Source organism: Ovis aries, chromosome 25, assembly GCF_016772045.2.
Source record: "Ovis aries strain OAR_USU_Benz2616 breed Rambouillet chromosome 25, ARS-UI_Ramb_v3.0, whole genome shotgun sequence".
Lineage (NCBI taxonomy): Eukaryota > Metazoa > Chordata > Mammalia > Artiodactyla > Bovidae > Ovis > Ovis aries.
The window spans coordinates 17,612,998-17,636,753 of NC_056078.1; the positions used below are offsets into that span (position 1 = coordinate 17,612,998).

The window sequence follows — 23,756 nt, forward strand, 5'->3', positions numbered from 1 at the left end:
ATTCCAATGCTTCAGCTGATAAAAATATCCCACCAACCACTTTCCAAAAAACAAAGAACAAAAAAAAGTAACATGATACTTCAAAATGAATTAAGTGTAGCTTACAAAGCCACTGCAAGGAGAGAAAACAAGAATCTGAAATCTAACACCTCACACTAGTACAGAATAAACAGCAGGTAAATGCTGCAAAAAGGGATACAGTGGATCAAAACAGAAAGATAAAATAAAGAGTTTAAAAACATCAAAAAGAAAGTGATAGACATAAAAGACAGGCAAAGAAGATCCAATCTGCATGTAACTGGAGTCCTTAAATATGAAAAATAAAATAACAAGATAGGATAGAATTAATGTTTCCCCCACCCCCATCCCTCAAAGCTTTGACTCCAGGAAAACTGTCTGAAAATAAAAGAACTGAATCTATTAATATATTTTAAGTCACCCAGTTGTGTCCAACTCTTCGAAACCCCATGGATGGTAGCCTGCCAGGCTCCTCTGTCCACGGAATTCTCCAGGCAAGAATACTGGAGTGAGCTGCCATCCCCTTCTACAGGGGATCTTTCCAACCCAGTGGTCGAACCTGAGTCTCCTCTATGGCAGCCAGATTCTTAACCATCTGAGCAATATTTCAAAGGCACTACATGAGCCAAAATGCTCAGCCTTAGTCATATACCAGATAAACGACCTGGTCTTTTTAAAAAGGAAAAAAAATTAGACATTAGATTTATTGATAACAATACAACAATGGAGCAAGGTATTCAGAGAATCTCAGCGAAAGAAAGTGTTGGCCAAGGATTTCATATCCAATCAAGCTGCACTTTAGGTACCAACACTAAAGAAAAGCACTTTAAAGATACAAGAATGCGAAGAAAACTGTATTCACTTTAAGGAATCCACTAGCTCATGAGCTTCCTCTAAACAACAGATGATTTTAGAAAGCATAACAAAAAGACAGGTATCAAACATCATATTTATTTAACTGTAGATCAAAGGCTAAAAGAAAGGTGAAGATACAAATATAGGATTGGTATGTAAACACTATCTACTTAGCAAAGCAGAAATACAACTCTAAAACAAGAAGACTGGATGGTAGAAAAGGAAGAAATGGGGAAAATAGAACAAGTTCATTGATTTCCACACAGAAAACTGTAAGTATAAACAAAATGATATCATGTTGCTGCTGCTGCTGCTGCTAAGTCGCTTCAGTCGTGTCCGACTCTGTGCGACCCCATAAACGGCAGCCCACCAGGTTCCCCCGTCCCTCGGATTCTCCAGGCAAGAACACTGGAGTGGGTTGCCATCTCCTTCTCCAATGCATGAAAGTGAAAAGTGAAAGTGAAGTCGCTCAGTCGTGTCTGACTCTTCGTGACCCCATGGACTGCAGCCCACCAGGCTCCTCCATCCATGGGATTTTCCAGGCAAGAGTACTGGAGTGGGTTGCCATTGCCTTCTCCAAAATGATATCATATAAAGCAGAAAAACAAAATAGGAGAAACCTAAGAAAAAAAAAGAACTAAGGTCATTATAAAGCTAACAGTATATAGTTTTTAAACATATAAAGTTCCAGTACTACTATGACAAATAATCTTCTTAAATCAAAAAAAGAATAAGTAAAACAGGCCACATATAAAAGACAAGCTATAATTATAATACACGTAAGTTAACATATAAGAATATGACAAAACTGAAATCAAGTATATCAGCTATATATATATATATATATATATATATATACATATATACACACACACACACACACACACACACAAAGTCAAACCCAGTTCTCCCGCATCGCAGGAGGATTCTTTACCATCTGAGCCACCAGGGAAGCCCAGATTTCTCTAGTAAAAGGATTTTCAGATACGCTCATAATGTAAAACTCATGAATACAAGAAACATACTTTCAACAAACAATTCATAAAGGCTAATTAGAGATGGACAAAGAGATACCAAACAAATGCAAACAATAAGAAATCAGAGTATATGATCTTGTTATCAGAAAATTGTAGAACTCAGATCCAAAAGCTTTACAGGACAACAACAAAAGGAGACTCCATACTGCTAAAGGCTGCAACTAGCAATGAACACATGACAAGTACTAGGTACCAAATGCTTCATAAAACAGGAAGTATGAGATATAAAAGGGGAAGACAGCAAAACCTTAATAACAAAAATCTTAACCTCTTTTTGTCCAAGATAGTTTAAGTGGTCAAAAAATAAGCAAGGCAACAGAAGATCTTAAAACTGTAATCAATAACACACATCTTCTGCATATATATAAAAAACTGAAGGGAAAGTCATTCAGTCACGATGACTCTTTGTAACCCCATGGACTATATACAGTCCATGGAATTCTTCAGGCCAGAATACTAGGGCAGGTAGCCATTTCATTCTTCTGAAGACCCTCCCAACTCAGGAATGGAACTCAGGTCTCCTGCACCACAGGCAGATTCTTTACTGTCTGAGCCACCAGGGAAGCACAAGAATACTAGAGTGGGTAGCCTACACCTTCTCCAGCAGATCTTCCTGACCCAGGAATCGAACTAGGGTCTCATGCATTGCAGGCGGATTCTTTACCAGCTAAGCTACCAGAGAAGCCCCATTGCATAAATGTAAGTATACATAGATACTGAACTTTGTTCGGTTCAGTTGGTCAGTTCAGTTGCTCAGTCATGTCCGACTCTTTGCGACCCCATGAATCGCAGCATGCCAGGCCTCCCCGTCCATCACCAACTCCCAGACTTCACTCAGACTCACGTCCATCGAGTCAGTGATGCCATCCAGCCATCTCATCCTCTGTCGTCCCCTTCTCCTCCTGTCCCCAATCCCTCCCAGCATCAGGGTCTTTTCCAAAGAGTCAATTCTTCACATAGGTGGCCAAAGTATTGGAGTTTCAGCTTCAGCATCAGTCCTTCCAATGAACACCCAGGACTGATCTCCTTCAGGATGGACTGGTAGGATCTCCTTGCAGTCCAAGGGACTCTCAAGAGTCTTCTCCAACACCACAGTTCAAAAGCATCAATTCTTCGGCACTCAGCGTTCTTCACAGTCCAACTTTCATATGACCACTGGAAAAACCATAGCCTTGACTAGATGGACCTTTGCTGGCAAAGCAATGTCTCTGCTTTTCAACATGCTATCAAGGTTAGTTATAACTTTCCTTCCAAGGAGTAAGCATCTTTTAATTTCATGGTTGCAATCACCATCTGCAGTGATTTGTCTGACACTGTTACCACTGTTTTCCCATCTATTTCCCATGAAGAGAGGGGACCAGATGCCATGATCTGAGTTTTCTGAATGTTGAGCTTTAAGCCAACTTTTTCACTCTCCACTTTCACTTTCATCAAGAGGCTTTTTATTTAGTTCCTCTTCACTTTCTGCCATAAAGGTGGTATCATATGCATAGCTGAGGTTATTGATATTTCTCCCAAAAATCTTAATTCCAGCTTGTGCTTCTTCCAGCCCAGCGTTTCTCATAATGTACTCTGCATATATGTTAAATAAGCAGGGTGACAATGTACAGCCTTGACGTACTCCTTTTCCTATTTAGAACCAGTCGGTTGTTCCATGCCCAGTTCTAACTGTTGCTTCCTGACCTGCATATAGGTTTCTCAAGAGGCAGGTCAGATGGTCTGGTATTCCCATCTCTTTCAGAAATTTCTACAGTTTGTTGTGATCCACACAGTCAAAGGCTTTTGCATAGTCAATAAAGCAGAATTAGATGGTTTTCTGGAACTCTCTTGCTTTTTCCATGATCCTGAAGATGTTGGCAATTTGATCTCTGGTTCCTCTGCCTTTTCTAAAACCAGCTTGAACATCTGGAAGTTCACAGTTCACGTATTCCTGAAGCCTGGCTTGGAGAATTTTGAGCATTACTTTACTAGCATGTGAGATGAGTGCAATTGTGTGGTAGTTTGAGCATTCTTTGGCATTGCCTTTCTTTGGGATTGGAATGAAAACTGACCTTTTCCAGTCCTGTGGCCACTGCTGAGTTTTCCAAATTTGCTGGCATATTGAGTGCAGCACTTTCACAGCATCATCTTTCAGGATTTGAAACAGCTCAACTGGAATTCCATCACTTCCACTAGCTTTGTTCGTAGTGATGCTTTCTAAGGTCCACTTGACCTCACATTCCAGGATGTTTGGCTCTAGGTGAATGATCACAGCACCGTGATTATCTTGGTCATGAAGATCTTTTTTGTACAGTTCTTCTGTGTATTCTTGCCACCTCTTCTTAATATCTTCTGCTTCCGTTAGGTCCATACCATTTCTGTCCTTTATTGACCTCATCTTTGCATGAAATATTCCCTTAGTATCTCTAATTTTCTTGAAGAGATCTCTAGTTTTTCCCATTCTATTGTTTTCCTCTATTTCTTTGCACGGATCACTGAGGAAGGCTTTCTGTCACTCCTTGCTATTCTTTGGAACTCTGCATTCAGATGCTTATATCTTTCCTTTTCTCCTTTGCTTTTTGCCTCTCTTCTTTTCACAGCTATTTCTAAGGCCTCCTCAGACAGCCATTTTGCTTTTTTGCATTTCTTTTTCTTAGAGATGGTTTTAATCCTTGCCTCCTGTACAATGTAACAAACCTCTGTCCATAGTTCATCAGGCACTCTGTCTATCGGATCTAATCCCTTGCATCTATTTCTCACTTCCACTGTATAATCATAAGGGATTTGATTTAGGTCATACCTGAGTGGTCTAGTGGTTTTCCCTACTTTCCTCAATTTAAGTCTGAATTTGGTAATAAGGAGTTCATGATCTGAGCCACAGTCAGCTCCTGGTCTTGTTTTTGTTGACTGTATAGAGCTTCTCCATCTTTGGCTGCAAAGAATATAATCAATCTGATTTCAGTGTTGACCATCTGGTGATGTTCATGTGTAGAGTCTTCTCTTGTGTTGTTGGAAGAGGATGTTTATTATAAGCAGTGCATTCTTTTGGCAAAAGTCTATTAGCCTTTGCTCTGCTTCATTCTGTACTCCAAGGCCAAATCTGCCTGTTACTCCAGGTGTTTCTTGACTTCCTACTTTTGCATTACAGTCCCCTATAATGAAAAAGACTTCTTTTTCGGGTGTTAGTTCTAGAAGGTCTTGTACATCTTCACAGAACCATTCAACTTCCAGCCTGAACTCTGTACTTCGATTAAAATAAATTTAACTTCAAAAATCTGTAAGACAGTCATGAAAGCTGACCACATGAAGTCAGAGAGAAAATGTCAAAGCATTTTGTAAAGTAGGAAAAAATAAAAATTTATCTGATCAAGATGCAATGTTAAGAGTAACTCATATCTGAGAAAGTCTCCCAAAGAAAACAATTTAAAATATGGAAAAACTATTTAAAACACAACTACCTGAAGGGATTGGCAAGCAACCTGTACTAGGAATAAGTTGGACAGAAGTCAACCCCAGAAGAAGGAAGTGGCACCATGGTATATTCATACAGAAAAATACTTATCAATAAAAAGGAGCAATACATGCTATTACTGAAGAATCTCACTGATATATGCTAGTTACTGAAGAATCTCAAAAATATTATGCTGATGAAAAGAACAGGACACACTGGACAAATTCCATTTATATTAAGTTCTAGAATAGGCAAAATCTACAGCGAAAAAAAGAAAAAGAGCAGTGTTTGCCTCTTCAAGTGGGAATAGAGGCAGGTACTACTAATCCAGCATTGAGGAAAAACAAACAAAGCATATACAGAAAGCACAGTTTATTCAAAGAGGGATAAAAGGCAACCCCAAACTGACACAAGTAATGAATGGCTGTTTATGAAACTGATAACATAAAATGCAGAGAGAGAGAGTGAGCTATTTTAAGTAACTTTTAAACTTTTAACCTTGTATAAACAAGAATGTATATATATTTGTATGTATACACACACACACATGTAAAAAAAGACCTTTCATCATAAAAAATAATCTGAACTGATAGATGAGTAGAAAGATATAAGACAAAGCAAATATAGTAAAATATTAATTGTAGACTCTCAGTTGCAGATATATCCATCTTCACAGTATAATTCTTTCAACTTTTTATGTACAGTTTTAATAATTTCTGTAGGTAAGAAAAGAATTACAAGGATATCTTGAACTTGCCCAGATGGATTTATATCAGCAATAATGCTGGTATTATAATTACAAAACTATTTTATATAATAATAGTATAAAACAAATATATATACAAATCAAATAAGGAAATATATTGCTCTTTCTTAGGAATTAAGATATTTAGTATAAGAAAAAGAGATACAAATACAAAGTAATTTAAAAAATTTATAAAGATCAATATAAACTCATCACTTTTTAAGTCTTTCCCATAGTTTTACTGTTTTCAAGGCCTAAAATTAGCAATCCCAATAAAAGTGAGCATACCTAATGCTCATATCTTGGTTTCAAATTACCATTGGCCCTTAAAGCAGATCAAGACTCATTAAAGAAATGGCAGACTCAAGGTCAAATGCACAGAAAATACAAGGCAAACCTGGGTCATCCTTTTGTGCCACAGAGTAAGAAAGTTCCCATTGACTAATAGAGAGACAAGTCAAAAGGACAAAGAAGCCAGTTTAAAGGACCTTCCACTGAACAAAATTGGGACAATTTAATCTATAAAAAAGATTAATGAATACAAATGATAATAACACATTGTATTAAAACCCCCAACAAATCTATGGAGACAGAAAGAAGAGGAATGCCCTTCCTTACAAATGAATATTAGCCAAAAGTTATAGGAAAACAGAGTATTATTAATAGATAATGACGGTCTTGTAAAGTCCTAATAATTTAGGCAAGGATCATAAATGGATACTCATATCACAGGCTAGTAAAGTAATGCTCAAAATTCTCCAAGCCAGGCTTCAGCAATACGTGAACTGTGACCTTCCAGATGTTCAACCTGGTTTTAGAAAAGGCAGAGGAACCAGAGATCAAATTGCCAACATCCGCTGGATCATGGAAAAAGCAAGACAGTTCCAGAAAAACATCTATTTCTGCTTTATTGACTATGCCAAAGCCTTTGATTGTGTGGATCACAATAAACTGTGGAAAATTCTGAAAGAGATGGGAATACTAGACCACCTGACCCGCCTCTTGAGAAATCTGTATGCAGGTCAGGAAGCAACAGTTAGAACTGGACATGGAACAACAGACTGGTTCCAAATAGGAAAAGGAGTACGTCAAGGCTGTATATTGTCACCCTGCTTATTTAACTTATATGCAGAGTACATCATGAGAAATGCTGGGCTGGAAGAAACACAAGCTAGAATCAAGATTGCTGGGAGAAATATCAATAACCTCAGATATGCAGATGACACCACCCTTATGGCAGAAAGTGAAGAGGAACTAAAAAGTCTCTTGATGAAAGTGAAAGAGGAGAGTGAAAAAGTTGGCTTAAAGCTCAACATTCAGAAAACTAAGATCATGGCATCCGGTCCCATCACTTCATGGGAAATAGATGGGGAAACAGTGGAAACAGTGTCAGACTTTATTTTTGGGGGCTCCAAAATCACTGCAGATGGTGATTGCCGCCATGAAATTAAAAGACGCTTACTCCTTGGAAGAAAAGTTATGACCAACCTAGACAGCATATTCAAAAGCAGAGACATTACTTTGCCAACAAAGGTCCGTCTAGTTAAGGCTATGGTTTTTCCAGTGGTCATGTATGGATGTGAGAGTTGGACTGTGAAGAAAGCTGAATGCCGAAGAATTGATGCTTTTGAACTGTGGTGTTGGAGAAGACTCTTGAGAGTCCCTTGGACTGCAAGGAGATCCAACCAGTCCATTCTGAAGGAGATCAACCCTGGGATTTCTTTGGAAAGAATGATGGCAAAGCTGAAACTCCAGTACTTTAGCCACCTCATGCGAAGAACTGACTCACTGGAAAAGAATCTGATGCTGGGAGGGATTGGGGGCAGAAGGAGAAGGGGACGACCCAGGATGAGATGGCTGGATGGCATCACCGACTCGATGGACGTGAGTCTGAGTGAACTCTGGGAGTTGGTGATGGACAGGGAGGCCTGGCATGCTGTGATTCATGGGGTCACAAAGAGTCGGACATGACTGAGCGACTGAACTGAACTGATAAATGGATACAATCATTAAGTGAAAGCTTCTTGGATAACAGAATATTCTCCCAGCTGCAATGTAACAGCACAAAGATTACTTATGATCATGAAGGGAAAGCTATTATAGTATCACAGAGGAAAAATGTGGCAACTGCTATTTAAACCAAGGGATCAAACTTAGCATTATTTAAAACAGTAAAAACAAGTATCACATTGTAACACAACGGCAGAATATACAGTATCCAATCTCAATTAGAAAAATTATTGCAAGAGACGTTTAATCAGAATCTGACTAAGTTCCAACTTTCAGTTACAGCAAAAAAGGAGAAAAAGTTCAATACTACCATAAACAAGTAACTGATGGGAATTGGGTAAGGCCACCCCAAGAGATGCCAAAGTGGCATATTTTTTGAATTAAAGTTACCTGAGAAATAGTTCATGCAAGAACACCCTAACCCTCCTTTGTTCCCTTGAAAGCAGGAAACAAAGCTCCTATGGGAATATCCCCTCCCTATGCTGGAGGATGGAGGCATTTTTATTGCCTGAGACACAGTTTGGGGCAGAGAAGCTGTATATGCAAACTTCATTACTTCTTCACTAATTTGCTACTCTAAGCTCAAATCCCATTGCTTTCTCAAATCTTCACAAATAATTTACTCTTTGTCCAACAAGGTATAAATAATAAACCACCTGCTTTGGTCAATTTTTGAATCTTTTAGTTATGTTCAGTTCAGTCGCTCAGTCATGTCCGACTCTTTGCGACCCATGAACCACAGCATGCCAGGCCGCCCTGTCCATCAACTCCTGGAGTCCACCCAAACCTATGTCCATTGAGTCAGAGATACCTTCCCACCATCTCATCCCTGTCATCCACTTCTCCTCCTGCATTCAATCTTTCCCAGCATCAGGGTCTTTTCAAATGAGTCAGCCCTTTGCATCAGGTGGACAAAGTATCAGAGTTTCAAGCTTCAATATCAGTCCTTCCAATGAACACCCAGGACTGATCTCCTTTACAATGGACTGGCTGGATATCCTTGCAGTCCAAGGGACTCTCAAGAGTTTTCTCCAACACCACAGTTCAAAAGCATCAATTCACTGGTGCTCAGCTTTCTTTACAGTCCAACTCTCACATCCATACATGACCACTGGAAAAACCATAGCCTTGACTAGACGGACCTTAGTCGGCAAAGTAATGTCTCTGCTTTTGAATATGCTGTCTAGGTTGGTCATAACTTTTCTTCCAAGGAGTAAGCGTCTCTTAATTTCATGGCTGCAGTCACCATCTGCAGTGATTTTGGAGCCCTAAAAAATAAAGTCTGACACTGTTTCCACTGTTTCCCCATCTATTTGCCATAAAGTGATGGGACAAGGTGCCGTGATCTTAGTTTTCTGAATGTTGAGCTTTAAGCCAACTTTTTCACTCTCCTCTTTCACTTTCATCAAAAGGCTCTTTAGTTCTTCTTCACTTTCTGCCATAAGGGTGGTGTCATCTGCATATCTGAGGTTATTGATATTTCTCCCAGAAATCCTGATTCCAGCTTGTGCTTCCTCCAGCCCAGCGTTTCTCATGATGTACTCTACATATGAGTTAAATAAGTAGGGTGACAATGTACAGCCTTGATGTACTCTTTTTCCTATTTGGAACCAGTCTGTTGTTCCATGTCCAGTTCCAACTGTTGTTTGCTGACCTGCATATAGGTTTCTCATGAGGCAGGTCAGGTGGTCTGGTATGGGACCACCATATATACAAAATTAAAATTTTTTTCCTCTTACTAATCTGTCTTATATTAGACCAGTCAAAAGAAATCAGAGGGGCAAATGGAAAAATTTTCCCTCCCCTATACAGACAAATATAAAATGCAGAATATTTTTAGAGGATATTTTTTAAAGTCTAGAATCTTCAAAACATCAATGACAAAGAGTTTTTAGAAAATGGTAAAATGGGGGGGGGGCGGTCCTAAGATGGCGGAGGAATAGGATGGTGAAACCGCTTTCTCCCTCACAAATTCATCAAAAGAACATTTCAATGCTGAGTAAATTCTACAAAACTTCTGAATGCTGGCAGAGGACATCAGGCATCCAAAACAGCAGATCATTGTCTTCAGAAACAGGTAGGAAAAAATATAAAAGATGAAAAAAGAGATAAAGGAGGCAGAGAGGGAGCTCCGTCCTGGGAAGGGAGTCCCGTCCTGGGAAGGGAGTCTTAAAAGAGAGAAGTTTCCAAACACCAGGAAACACTCTCACTGCTGAGTCTGTGGTGAGCCTTGGAAGCACAGAGGGCAACATAACAGGGAAGAAAAATAAATAAATAATTAAAACCAACAGATTATGAGCCCAACGGTAACTCCCCCAGCAGAGAAGCAGTGCAGACGCCTGCATCTGCCACTAGCAAGTGGGGGCTGGGCAGGGAGGTTGCGGGCTGCAGTGCTTTTTAAGAATCAGGCTGGAATGCCCTGAGTGTAACCAGAACGAACTAACTTGGGCTAGCATACCAGACTGTGGGATAGCTACCACGCGAAAAGCTCTAACATAAGACACGGCCAGGACCGCGCACAGAACAAAGGACAGAACAGAAATAGCCGGCTGCAGACCAACCCCCTCCGGTGACAGGCGGCCAGAGCCCTAAGGGCTGGAAGGGGCAATCACAACCCTGGAGAGACTTTACCTACCAAACTGCAAGCAGGCTTCTTTGCTATGACTTCTGGGGGTTCTGGACAGTCACCATCTGCCTCACAAGGGGCGCCAGCAGTACACCCAGAAAACTGAACAGCAGGGACGGGAAAGGCGGTAAGTCACAACAACCGCGCTTGCCAAACGCCTGAGCTACTCAGACCTGGGAAGGGCACAAAACGCAGGCCCAACCGAATCTGTGCCTCTGAGGGCTACCTGAGAGCCGAGCCTGAGCATCTTAGACCGGGGAGGTACATGCAGCCTAGGGCCGGCCTCAGATGGTTCCCAGTGGTGCAACATAGAGCCTGAATGGTATGCGCCATGAGCAGAGGCAGGCCCAGCAGGGCTGAGACACTGAGAGCACACACCAGTGTTATTTGTTTGCAGCATCCCTCCCTCCCCACAGCGCGACTGAACAAATGAGCCTTAAAAAAAAAAGTGTCCACCACTGCCTCCTCGTGTCAGGGCGGAAATCAGACACTGAAGAGACCAGCAAACAGAAGAAATTAAACAGAGGGAACCGCCTTGGAAGTGACCCCACACTGCCCACAACACCAGAGAAAGTCCGAGATATATCTTTACTATTTGTTCGATCATTCTCTTTTTTTTGTTTGTTTTGTTTTGTTGATGTTTGTTTCTTTTCTTTTTTTTAACTTTTCCAAATTTTTATGTCCTCTTTTTCTCCTTTAATTTTTATTTTTATAGCCTACTATTACTTTAAAAAGAAAAACCTTATTTTTAAAGCAAATGCTGTATATATATTTTTTTGTGGTTGTTGTTGTTGTTGTTTAATAATTCTTGTAACTTTGTGTTTTTTTTCTCTTCTTCTTCTTCATTTCTTTAATATTGTATTTATGAAAATCCAAACTCTACTCTAGATTTTTTATCTTTGCTTTTTGGTATTTGTTGTCAATTTTGTACATTTAAAAACCCAATCATCAGTACCCAATTTTACCTAAGAGCGAAATTACTGGCTTGACCACCCTCTCCTCCATGGACTCTCCTTTTTCTCCACCAGGTTGTCTCTGTCTCCTCCCTCCCCCTTCTCTTCTCTACCCAACTCTGTGAATCTCTGTGTGTTCCAGACGATGGAGAACACTTAGGGAACTGGTTACTGGCTGGATCTCTCTCTCCTTTTCATTTCCCTCTTTTATCCGCCTGGCCACCTCCGTCTACTTCCTCCCTCTCCTCTTCCCTGTATAACTCCGTGAACATCTCTGAGCAGTCCAGACTGAGGAATACACATAAGGAAGTGACTACTGGCTAGCTGGCTCTCTCCTCTTTTGATCCCACCTCATCTCATTCCAGTCAACCCTCTTCTCTTCTCCATGTAACTCAGTGAACCTCTCTGAGTGTTCCTCAATGTGGAGAAACATTTCATCTTTAACCTAGATGTTTTATCATCGGTGCTGCATAGATGGAGAAGTCTTGAGGCTATTGTAAAAATAAAACTGTAAACCAGAAGCAGGAGGCTTAAGTCCAAATCCTGAGAACATCAGAGAACTCCTGAATCCAGGGAACATTAATCGATAGGAGCTCATCAAACGCCTCCATACCTACACTGAAACCAAGCACTACCCAAGGGCCAACAAGTTCCAGAGCAAGACATACCACACAAATTCTCCAGCAACACAGGAACACACCCCTGAGCTTCAATATACAGGCAGCTCAAAGTTACTCCAAAACCACGGGCATCTCATAACTCATTACTGGACACTTCACTGCACTCCAGAGAGAAGAAATCCAACTCCACCCACCAGAACTCCGACACAAGCTTCCCTAACCAAGAAACCTAGACAAGCCACTGATACAATCCCACCCATAGCAAGGAAACTCCATAACAAAGAGAATTCCACAAATTCCCAAATTACAGAAAGACCACCCCAAACACAGCAATATAACAAAGACAAAGAGACAGAGGAATACCCAGCAGGTAAAGGAACAGGAGAAATGCCCACCAAACCAAACAAAAGAGGAAGAGACAGGGAATCTACCTGAGAAAGAATTCCAAATAATGACAGTGAAAATGATCTAAAATCTTGAAATCAAAATGTAATCACAGATAAATAGCGTGGAGACAAGGATTGAGAAGATGCAAGAAAGGTTTAACAAGGACCTAGAAAAAACAAGAGAGAGTCAATATATAACAAATAATGCAATGAATGAGATCAGAAACACTCTGGAGGCAACAAATAGTAGAATAACAGAGGCAGAAGACAGGATTAGTGAAAAAGAAGATAGAATGGTAGAAATAAATGAATCAGAGAAGAAAAAAGAAAAATGAATGAAAAGAAATCAGGACAATCTCAGAGACCTCCAGGACAATATGAAACACTGCAACATTCGAATTATAGGAATCCCAGAAGGAGAAGACAAAAAGAAAGACCATGAGAAAATCCTTGAGGAGATAACAGTTGAAAACTTCCCTAAAATGGGGAAGGAAATAATCACCCAAATCCAAGAAACCCAGAGAGTTCCAAACAGGATAAACCCAAGATGAAACACCTCAAGACACATATTAATCAAATTAACAAAGATCAAACACAAGAACAAATATTAAAAGCAGCAAGGGAAAAACAACAGACACCACACAAGGGGATTTCCATAAGCATAACTGCAGATCTTTCAATAGAAACTCTTCAGGTTAAGAGGGAATGGCAAGACATACTTAAAGTGATGAAAGAAAATAACCTACAGCCCAGATTACTGTACCCAGCGAGGATCTCATTCAAATATGAAGGAGAAATCAAATGCTTTCCTGACAAGCAAAAGCTGAGAGAATTCAGCACCACCAAACCAGCTCCCCATCAAATGCTAAAGGATATTCTCTAGACAGGAAACACAAAAGGGCATATAAACCCGAACCCAAAACAATAAAGTAAATGGCAACGGGATCATACTTCTCAATAATTACCTTAAATGTAAATGGGTTGAATGCCCCAACCAAAAGGCAGACTGGCTGAATGGATACAAAAACAAGACCCCTATATATACTGCCTACAAGAGACTCACCTCAAAACAAGGGACACATACAGACTGAAAGTGAAGGGCTGGAAAAAGATATTCCTGCAAATAGAGACCAAAAGAAAGCAGGAGTAGCAATACTCATATCCGATAAAACAGACTTTAAAACAAAGGCTGTGAAAAGAGACAAAGAAGGCCACTACATAGTGTTCAAAGGATCAATCCAAGAAGAAGATATAACAATTATAAATATATATGCACCCAACAGAGGAGCACCACAATATGTAAGACAAATGCCAACAAGTATGAAAGCAGAAATTAACAGTAACACAATAATAGCGGGAGACTTTAATGCCCCACTCACACCTATGGATAGATCAACTAAACAGAAAATTAACAAAGAAACGCAAACTTTAAATGATACAATAGACCAGTTAGACCTAATTGATATCTATAGAACATTTCACCCCAAAACAGTGAATTTCACCTTTTTCTCAAGTGTTTACAGAACCTTCTCCAGGATAGATCACATCCTAGGCCATAAATGTAACCTTGATAAATTCAAAAAATTGAAATCATTCCAAGCATCTTTTCTGACCATAATGCATTAAGATTAGATCTCAATTACAGGAGAAAAACTATTAAAAATTCCAACATATGGAGGCTGAACAACACGCTTCTGAATAACCAACAAATCACAGAAGAAATCAAAAAAGAAATCAAAATATGCATAGAAACGAATGAAAATGAAAACACAACAACCCAAAACCTGTGGGACACTATAAAACAGTGCTAAGAGGAAAGTTCATAGCAATACAGGCATACCTCAAGAAACAAGAAAAAAGTCAAATAAATAACCTAACTCTACACCTAAAGCAACTAGAAAAGGAAGAAATGGAGAACCCCAGGGTTAGTAGAAGGAAAGAAATCTTAAAAATTAGGGCAGAAATAAATGCAAAAGAAACAAAAGAGACCATAGCAAAAATCAACAAAACCAAAAGCTGGTTCTTTGAAAGGATAAATAAAATTTACAAACCATTAGCCAGAATCATCAAGAAACAAAGGGAGAAAAATCAAATCAATAAAATTAGAAATGGATATGGAGAGATCACAACAGACAACACAGAAATACAAAGGATCATAAGAGACTACTATCAGCAATTATATGCCAATAAAATGGACAACATGGAAGAAATCGACAAATTCTTAGAAAAGTACAACTTCCCAAAACTGAACCAGGAAGAAACAGAAAATCTTAACAGACCCATCACCAGCACAGAAATTGAAATTGTAATCAGAAATCTTCCAGCAAACAAAAGCCCAGGTCCAGACGGCTTCACAGCTGAATTCTACCAAAAATTTAGAGAAGTGCTAACACCTATCCTCCTCAAACTCTTCCAGAAAATTGCAGAGGAGGGTAAACTTCCAAACTCATTCTATGAAGCCACCATCACCCTAATACCAAAACCTGACAAAGATGCTAAAAAAAAAAAAAGAAAACTACAGGCCAATATCACTGATGAACATAGATGCAAAAATCCTTAACAAAATTCTAGCAATCAGAATCCAACAACACATTAAAAAGATCATACACCATGACCAAGTGGGCTTTATCCCAGGGATGCAAGGATTCTTCAATATCCGCAAATCAATCAATGTAATTCACCACATTAACAAATTGAAAAATAAAAGCCATATGATTATCTCAATAGATGCAGAGAAAGCCTTTGACAAAATTCAACATCCATTTATGATAAAAACTCTCCAGAAAGCAGGACTAGAAAGAACATACCTCAACATAATAAAAGCTATATATGACAAACCCACAGCAAACATTATCCTCAATGGTGAAAAATTGAAAGCATTTCCCCTAAAGTCAGGAACAAGACAAGGGTGCCCACTTTCACCGCTACCATTCAACATAGTTTTGGAAGTTTTGGCCACAGCAATCAGAGCAGAAAAAGAAATAAAAGGAATCCAAATTGGAAAAGAAGAAGTAAAACTCTCACTGTTTGCAGATGACATGATCCTCTACATAGAAAACCCTAAAGACTCCACCAGAAAATTACTAGAGATAATCAATGAATATAGTAAAGTTGCAGGATATAAAATCAACACAAGAAATCCCTTGCATTCCTATACACTAATAATGGGAAAACAGAAAAAGAAATTAAGGAAACAATTCCATTCATCATTGCAACAAAAAGAATAAAATACTTAGGAATATACCTACCTAAAGAAAATAAAGACCTATATATAGAAAACTATAAAACACTGATGAAAGAAATCAAAGAGGACACTAATAGATGGAGAAATATACCATGTTCATGGATCAGAAGAATCAATATAGTGAAAATGAGTATACTACCCAAAGCAATCTACAGATTCAATGCAATCCCTATCAAGCTACCAGCGGTATTTTTCACAGAGCTAGAACAAGTAACTTCACAATTTGTATGGAAATACAAAAAACCTCCAATAGCCAAAGCAATCTTGAGAAAGAAGAATGGAACTGGAGGAATCAACCTGTCTGACTTCAGGCTCTACTACAAAGCCACAGTCATCAAGACAGTATGGTACTGGCACAAAGACAGAAATATAGATCAATGGAACAAAACAGAAAGCCCAGATAATAATCCACACACATATGGACACCTTATCTTCGACAAAGGAGGCAAGAATATACAATGGATTAAAGACAATCTCTTTAACAAGTGGTGCTGGGAAAACTGGTCAACCACTTGTAAAAGAATGAAACTAGATCACTTTCTAACACCGCACATAAAAATAAACTCAAAATGGATTAAAGATCTAAATGTAAGACCAGAAACTATAAAACTCGTAGAGGAGAACATAGGCAAAACACTCTGCGACATAAATCACAGCAGGATCCTCTATGATCCACCTCCCAGAATACTGGAAATAAAAGCAAAAATAAACAAATGGGATCTAATTAAAATTAAAAGCTTCTGCACAACAAAGGAAACTATAAGCAAGGTGAAAAGACAGCCTTCAGAATGGGAGAAAATAACAGCAAATGAAGCAACTGACAAACAACTAATCTCAAAAATATACAAGCAACTTATGCAGCTCAATTCCAGAAAAATAAAAGACCCAATCAAAAAATGGGTCAAAGAACTAAATAGACATTTCTCCAAAGTAGACATACAGATGGCTAACAAATACATGAAAAGATGCTCAACATCACTCATTATCACAGAAATGCAAATCAAAACCACAATGAGGTACCATTTCACACCAGTCAGAATGGCTGCTATCCAAAAGTCCAAAAGCAATAAATGCTGGAGAGGGTGTGGAGAAAAGGGAAGCCTCTTACACTGTTGGTGGGAATGCAAACTAGTACAGCCACTATGGAGAACAGTGTGGAGATTCCTTAAAAAATTGCAAATAGAACTGCCTTACAACCCAGCAATCCCACTGCTGGGCATACACACTGAAGAAACCAGACTGAAAGAGACACATGTACCCCAATGTTCATTGCAGCACTGTTTACGATAGCCAGGACATGGAAGCAACCTACATGTTCATCAGCAGATGAATGGATAAGAAAGCTGTGGTACATATACACAGTGGAGTATTACTCAGCCATTAAAAAGAATACATCTGAATCAGTTCTAATGAGGTGGACGAAACTGGAGCCTATTATACAGAGTGAAGCAAGCCAGAAAGAAAAACACCAATACAGTATACTAACACATATATATGGGATTTAGAAAGATGGTAATGATAACCCTGTATGCAAGACAGCAAGAGACACAGATGTATAGAATGGACTTTTGGACTCTGTGGGAGAGGGAGAGGGTGGGATGATTTGGGAGAATGGCATTGAAACATGTATACTATCATGTAAGAAAGGAATCACCAGTCTACGTTTGATACAGGATACAGGATGCTTGCGGCTGGTGCACAGGGAAGATCCAGAGAGATGATATGGGGAGGGAAGTGGGAGGGGGGTTCAGGATTGGGAACTCATGTACACCAGTGGCAGATTCATGTCACATGTATGGCAAAACCAATACAGTATTGTAAAGCAAAATGAAGTAAAAATTAAAATTAAAAAATAAAATAAATTATTGATTAATGACCAAAAAAAAAAAAAAAAGGTAAAATGATTAAAGAAACTAAAGAGACATAATCAAATGAATCTTGACTGAATTCTGATTTGAGAAAAGCAATTATAAACAATTTTCTTTTCACAACTGGGATAAATTGAATATCGACTGAATATTAGTTGATTATTATGGAATTCCTGTCAGTATTTTACATATGATAATCGTATTTAGGTTATGTAGGAAATGTTCTTGTTTTTAGATGATACCTGCTGAACTACTGAAGCATGCATCCCATGTTGTCTGCTACTTATTTTCAAATGGTTCAACACAAAGAAAAATGTGCATGTGCACACGCAGGCACACGTGTGTATGAGTACGAAGATAAAGACGCAGAAAGAGTGGACATATTCGGCAAACTCCCAGGTGGAGAATAAAGATGACGTCTATCATACTATTCTTATAAGTTTTTACATATGAAGTCTCACAATAAAAAGTTGATTTTAAAAAGGTTAACAAAGTAGAGAGTAAAAAAGGACAACTGAGAACATGGCAAGCACAGAGGCCAGCAAAAACAGTAAGAACCTAAGAACAAGGAATAAAGTAGCAAGAAGAATAAGAAGTAACTGCCATATAATTAACAATTATTAAATTATAAGCCCTATTTGTTCATTATACACATGGAAGGGAGAATGACACAAAACATTATGAAGCACAAATTAAACTGTTCTTAAATAATTATAGAGCACTATTAGGTGTTCTGGGGGATACAAAGTAGAAAGAGAAAAGAATCAACATCAGTTGAGTTGCCTTCAAGCTCTAGGCATCATTTCTGTTTCACCAATAAGTATGATTCATTGTCCCCATCTCCAGAAGTTTATCATGTAATTGAAAATACATATTCCAAAGAGAATATAGTATGTTACAGTGAGATATTCATGGTTCAAATGTTACTAGAACTAAGAGGAAGCAAATAATCATTTTTTGAGTCCTTACTATGAGCATAAGTAAGAAATGATCTTTTTTTGAACTCACTTATGAAGGAAACTTTGATGATGCAAGTAAGGTATGGCAGAACAAAAAAGGTTTGTAAAATGGAAGCAGAAGATAGGACACTTCAGTATAGACAAAAGCAGGGGCAGGAAAATTCAAAAACCGTTTTGCAGATACAGACCAAGCATTTGGCTGAAATAAATTTGCAAAGTAGAAATTAACAAACTAATTTGTAAACTATTATGGAAGTAGTTTGAGATCAGACCACAAAAATCGTGGAATGCAGTGTCTATCTGAAGAATTTTAGTAAATTGAAACCATTAGCTGTCTTTAAGAAATGAACCAATATAAGCAATTCTTTATGGCTATACAGACTTCCCAGGTGGCACAGTGTTAAAGAATCCACCTGATAACGCAGGACACATAAGAGACACAGGTTTGATCCCTGGGTTGGGAAGATCCCCTGGAGTAGGAAATGGCAACCCACTGCAATATTCTTGTCTGGAAAATCCCACAGACAAAGGAGTCTGGCACAGTGGTCAGAACACTGCAATAAACCAGGCACAATTCACATTGCACTTGAGTGTGTGCACGCGCATGCACACACACAGCTATAACATACAGGAAATGGTGGTGAGTTTTACTCACCAATTAAAAGAGTAGCATATTGACAGACTGCTGTAAACAAGCAATCCTGTCCTCTAAACTAAGGCCGTAAGCTGTCCACACTCTACCTCTTACCCCTATTAGCTACTGTCTACTCAAACAAGAAAGCTTTCTATATTTCACTTTTTTGGGGGGGGTGGGGGGCTGCACTGGGTCTTCATTGCTGCCTGCAGGCTTTCTCTAGTGTGGCAAGTGGGGGCTACACTTCATTGAAGTACATGGGCTTTTCATTCTGGTGACTTCTCTTGTTGCAGAGCGCAGGCTCTAGGGCTCACAGGCTTCAGGCAACATGGCCTCCCGGGCTCTAGGGCTCACAGGGTTCAGGCACCGTGGGCTCCCGGGATCACAGGCTTCGGGTACCACGGGTACTGCAGGCTCCTGGGCTCTAGGGCTCACAGGCTTCGGGTACCGCGGTCTCCCGGGCTCTAGGGCTCACAGGCTTCGGGTACCGCGGGCTCCTGGGCTCTAGAGCACAGGCTCTAGGGCTCACAGGCTTTGGGCACCGTGGGCTCCCGGGCTCTAGGGCTCACAGGCTTCGGGTACCACGGGCTCCCGGGCTCTAGAGCACAAGCTCAGTAGCTGTGGCATGTGGGCTCCATTGTTCTGAAGCATGTGGGATCTCCCCAAACCAGGGATTAAACCCATATCCCCTGCACAGGCAGGCTGATTCTTAACCAGGTAAGTCCCTTCACTTTTTCCTGAGTCACTCTGACTCTACTATGGATTTTACACAAACCAGATATTTTTTGCATATCTAGATGTAAAAAGTGGATAATATACCAGAAGTTAATGAGAACAAGGCTTCCATTACATTATTAGAGTATTATAGTAAGGGAACATTTAACCAGTCATCAATATTCCCAGGTGGTTAAAAAAAGAGCAAATGATATGACTATATCACTGATTTATCAAGTAGGGTTCCTCAACTAAACCAGAAAATGACTACTTTTTTCTCAGTTCTCCCAAAAATGGTACCAAACTAGCACTATTCCACATATACAGAAGTTAAGTCATTACACAGAATGCAGGTCTTGGGGCATTAGGGCTTAACTGTTTCTTGAAATGTCAGTTAACCAGACTGTAAAATGAAGCAAGACTATTTGTTTACTTACAAGACAATTCCTAATAAATTAAGAAATACCTGAAACTGTTTGCAGAACGCTTGTTTCTATGTAGAGAACACCTTGTGAGAATATCTATCAGAAAAATCCAAAACTCATGTACTAGTTTTTATAAGTGAAAGTGAAGTCACTCAGTCGTGTCCGACTCTTTGCGACCCCATGGACTGTAGCCTATCAGGCTCCTCCATCCATGGGATTCTCCAGGCAGGAATACTGGAGCGGGTTGCCATTTCCTTCTCCAGGAGATCTTCCCAACCCAGGGACTGAACCCAGGTCTCTCACATTGTAGGCAAACACTTAACCGTCTGAGCCACCAGGGTCTCATCAAAAGTCACTTATTTGCTCACTTCATCTGTCTGTTCTTAAATTTGTTGTTCAGTTGCTCAGTTGTATCCGACTCTTTGTTCTTAAATATTTTCCTTAAAAATTGATTATTTCATTATTTTGTCTCACCATTCTTTTCAATGGTCTGCCAGTTAACCTTCCCCAAAACCCACTTTATCATACCTCTTTCTTGTTGAAAATAAAATGATAAAAGATAAGCAAACAATGAACTGAACATAAAGCCCTCAAATAACTTACTAGAGTAGCTTGGGGTAGTAGAGAGTACATGGCTTCTTTGGGGAGGGTTAAGTTTTCCCTGGCTTTTAAGTCATTGGGGTTCACATCCCAAACAGAGACACCACTGGGTCCCCTTTGAAACAGTTACTTAATATCTCTAAGTCCCTATCCCAAATCTTCAATAAAGTAGTTTATACCTTTCTCAGCTTGTGATGTGGTATTTATAAACGCCCTGGCACAGAATATGCCAGCTGGAAAGACTATCAGGAAATACCAATTAAACTCCTATCACTGTAAGCTTTCCTGATTCTTTGCTATCCACATGCTTTCCCACTTTGGCTTGATCTTCAGCTTCATCCAAACACATCTTTTCACTGCAACTGAATAATTCATGCTCGTCTTTTATCCTAAACTTTTGAGATTTTTTTTCTTTCTTGGAATCCTGCTTTCCTCCTACTAAACAAACCAAACTCTATCTATCCAATTCTTCCATTAGACCTTCCTTGCTGCTGCTGCTGCTGCTGCTGCTAAGTCGCTTCAGTCGTGTCCGACTCTGTGCGACCCCACAGACGGCAGCCCTCTGTCCATGGGATTTTCCAGGCAAGAGTACTGGAGTGAGGTGCCATTGCCTTCTCCGAGGCCTTCCTTAACGATATCATTTTATAGTGATTTAACTCTTCTTTGAAAAACTCTAGATGTAGTCTATTAATTTTTTGACATTTTATCATAAAATTTTAGAGAAGGTAGACTAGTGTTAGGTAGTAGACTCATTAAAGTGCTATTTAAGTTCCGGCAGCAAAGTAAAACTGGAATACTTTTCTACCTTGAAGACCACCAAAACGAAGAAAGGCATAGACTACTGAGTCTCTGAAGGTAAAGTATTTCACTGCTGAATATACAAATATACTCACATTTTGACAAATTCTGTTCTTTGAATTTGAATACACTAGCACAATATTTAGTAAATGTTCTACAAGTAGTAGATATTTGATAAATACTGGATTGATTAATCAAATGCCATAATTTACATAACTTTCTTGAACTAAAAAAAACTATCACGGGATTCTTTTTATCTTTAGGTTCTTTTACGTAATAAGAAAGAAAGTACTGCGATTTTCAGTTACATTTCATCAGTGACCTCGGACTATATGTGCACATAACAAAAAGAAGTTGTAAACAAAATAATTCATACAGAATATTCAGATTTTTAAAGAAATAATAATTAACGGATGCAATGTTTCTATATGAGTGATAAACATAAATGTTGAAATATAAAAGAAATATACCATCAAAGCTATTTTTATCAAAGATAATCAGTAAAGAAACTGAAAGTTGTACACATTTTCAGGTGAGAGTTCCAGATATTTTTTTCTTATCTTTGTTATATAAATCCAACAGGGATTAAGACAATTTAACATTTTTACAAATCAGCAACTTCAGGAAAGCTGTACTGTCAAATTAATAAAATGGCCAGTTCACAAATCATTATAAATATTTAAAGAACATAAATATGAAGGGCAGATGTGATTCCCAGAGGAACATTCTACATAACTGTGAGTGACAACAAAATACTGAGTGTTTAGTCCCACACTGTACTTAAGCCAGCTTCCCAGGTGGCCCAGCGGTAAAGAAGATGCAAGAGCCGCAGGTTGGATCCCTAGGTCGGGAAGATCCTGTGGAGCAGGAAATGGCAACCCACTCCAGTATTCTTGCCTGGAAAATCCCATGGACAGAGGAGCCTGGCGGGCTACAGTCCATAGGGTCCCAAAGAGCTGGACACAACTGAGCATGCCTATACTTAAAATCCAGTGATTCTCAAACTTTTCCACTTAAACAATCCTCCTAAACAAAATGTTGTTATAAACCCTCCTTGATAAAATATTGCTAGGAGAAGGAATGTATACCCCTGTGAGTAGCATAATATAAAACTAAGCCACACTTCTAAATATCTCACACTTTATCCTAAAAATTCATGCTACAAAAAGATATGCCACAGTTATTCTTTGGCTTTGCCTGTCTTATGACACATAATCATGTACTCTAAGTAATATATTTGGCCCATTTGGGAAGCACTGACTTATTCCAGTGTTATGTGTATCTGAAAAATATTTTCCTAGATTATGATACTGGAAAAACTTCATTTTATAATGTCAGGGATAAATAATAGTGAAAATTATTTGACATATTGTGAATACTAATTATATAAAAGGTATTTTTAGGTTTTTAGTATATATCTTAATTTTCAAAATGTAAATATTAAGTCAACTGTAGAAAAGAAATTTTTCTTTACTTCAGAAATTAAACAGAGATTAAACAGCTATCCTAAGGGAATTGCTGATTTTTAAGCTCCCTCCCATTGATACCTTTAGCTCTATTTATTCATAGCTTTAATTTTGTTGCCTATTCATTTCAACTTCTATACCTAAGTTTCCCTCTCTCAGTACCTTTTATCAGTTTAAGTAATCAGCTTTTTAAAATTTACTTTGTACACATTAATACTCTAGTATCAATCTTGATCCTTCTTAAAATATTTCCTCACTCCTTGCCTCTTAACCACTTCATTTTACAATCTTAAAGTAATGAACATAATAAAACTGCCCAGTAAAAACTGCTGCCTTAATAGTAAGTTTACTCTAAGCCCTACTGTCAA

The 23,756-nt window shown here is 38.8% G+C and overlaps 1 protein-coding gene across 2 annotated transcripts in view; it reads right to left on the reverse strand.

The window, feature by feature from the left end:
• The window catches only part of RTKN2 (rhotekin 2), a 131,355-nt gene that overhangs the window by 96,362 nt on the left and 11,237 nt on the right, over positions 1-23,756 (reverse strand). The gene's annotated exons all lie outside the window — the stretch shown is intronic.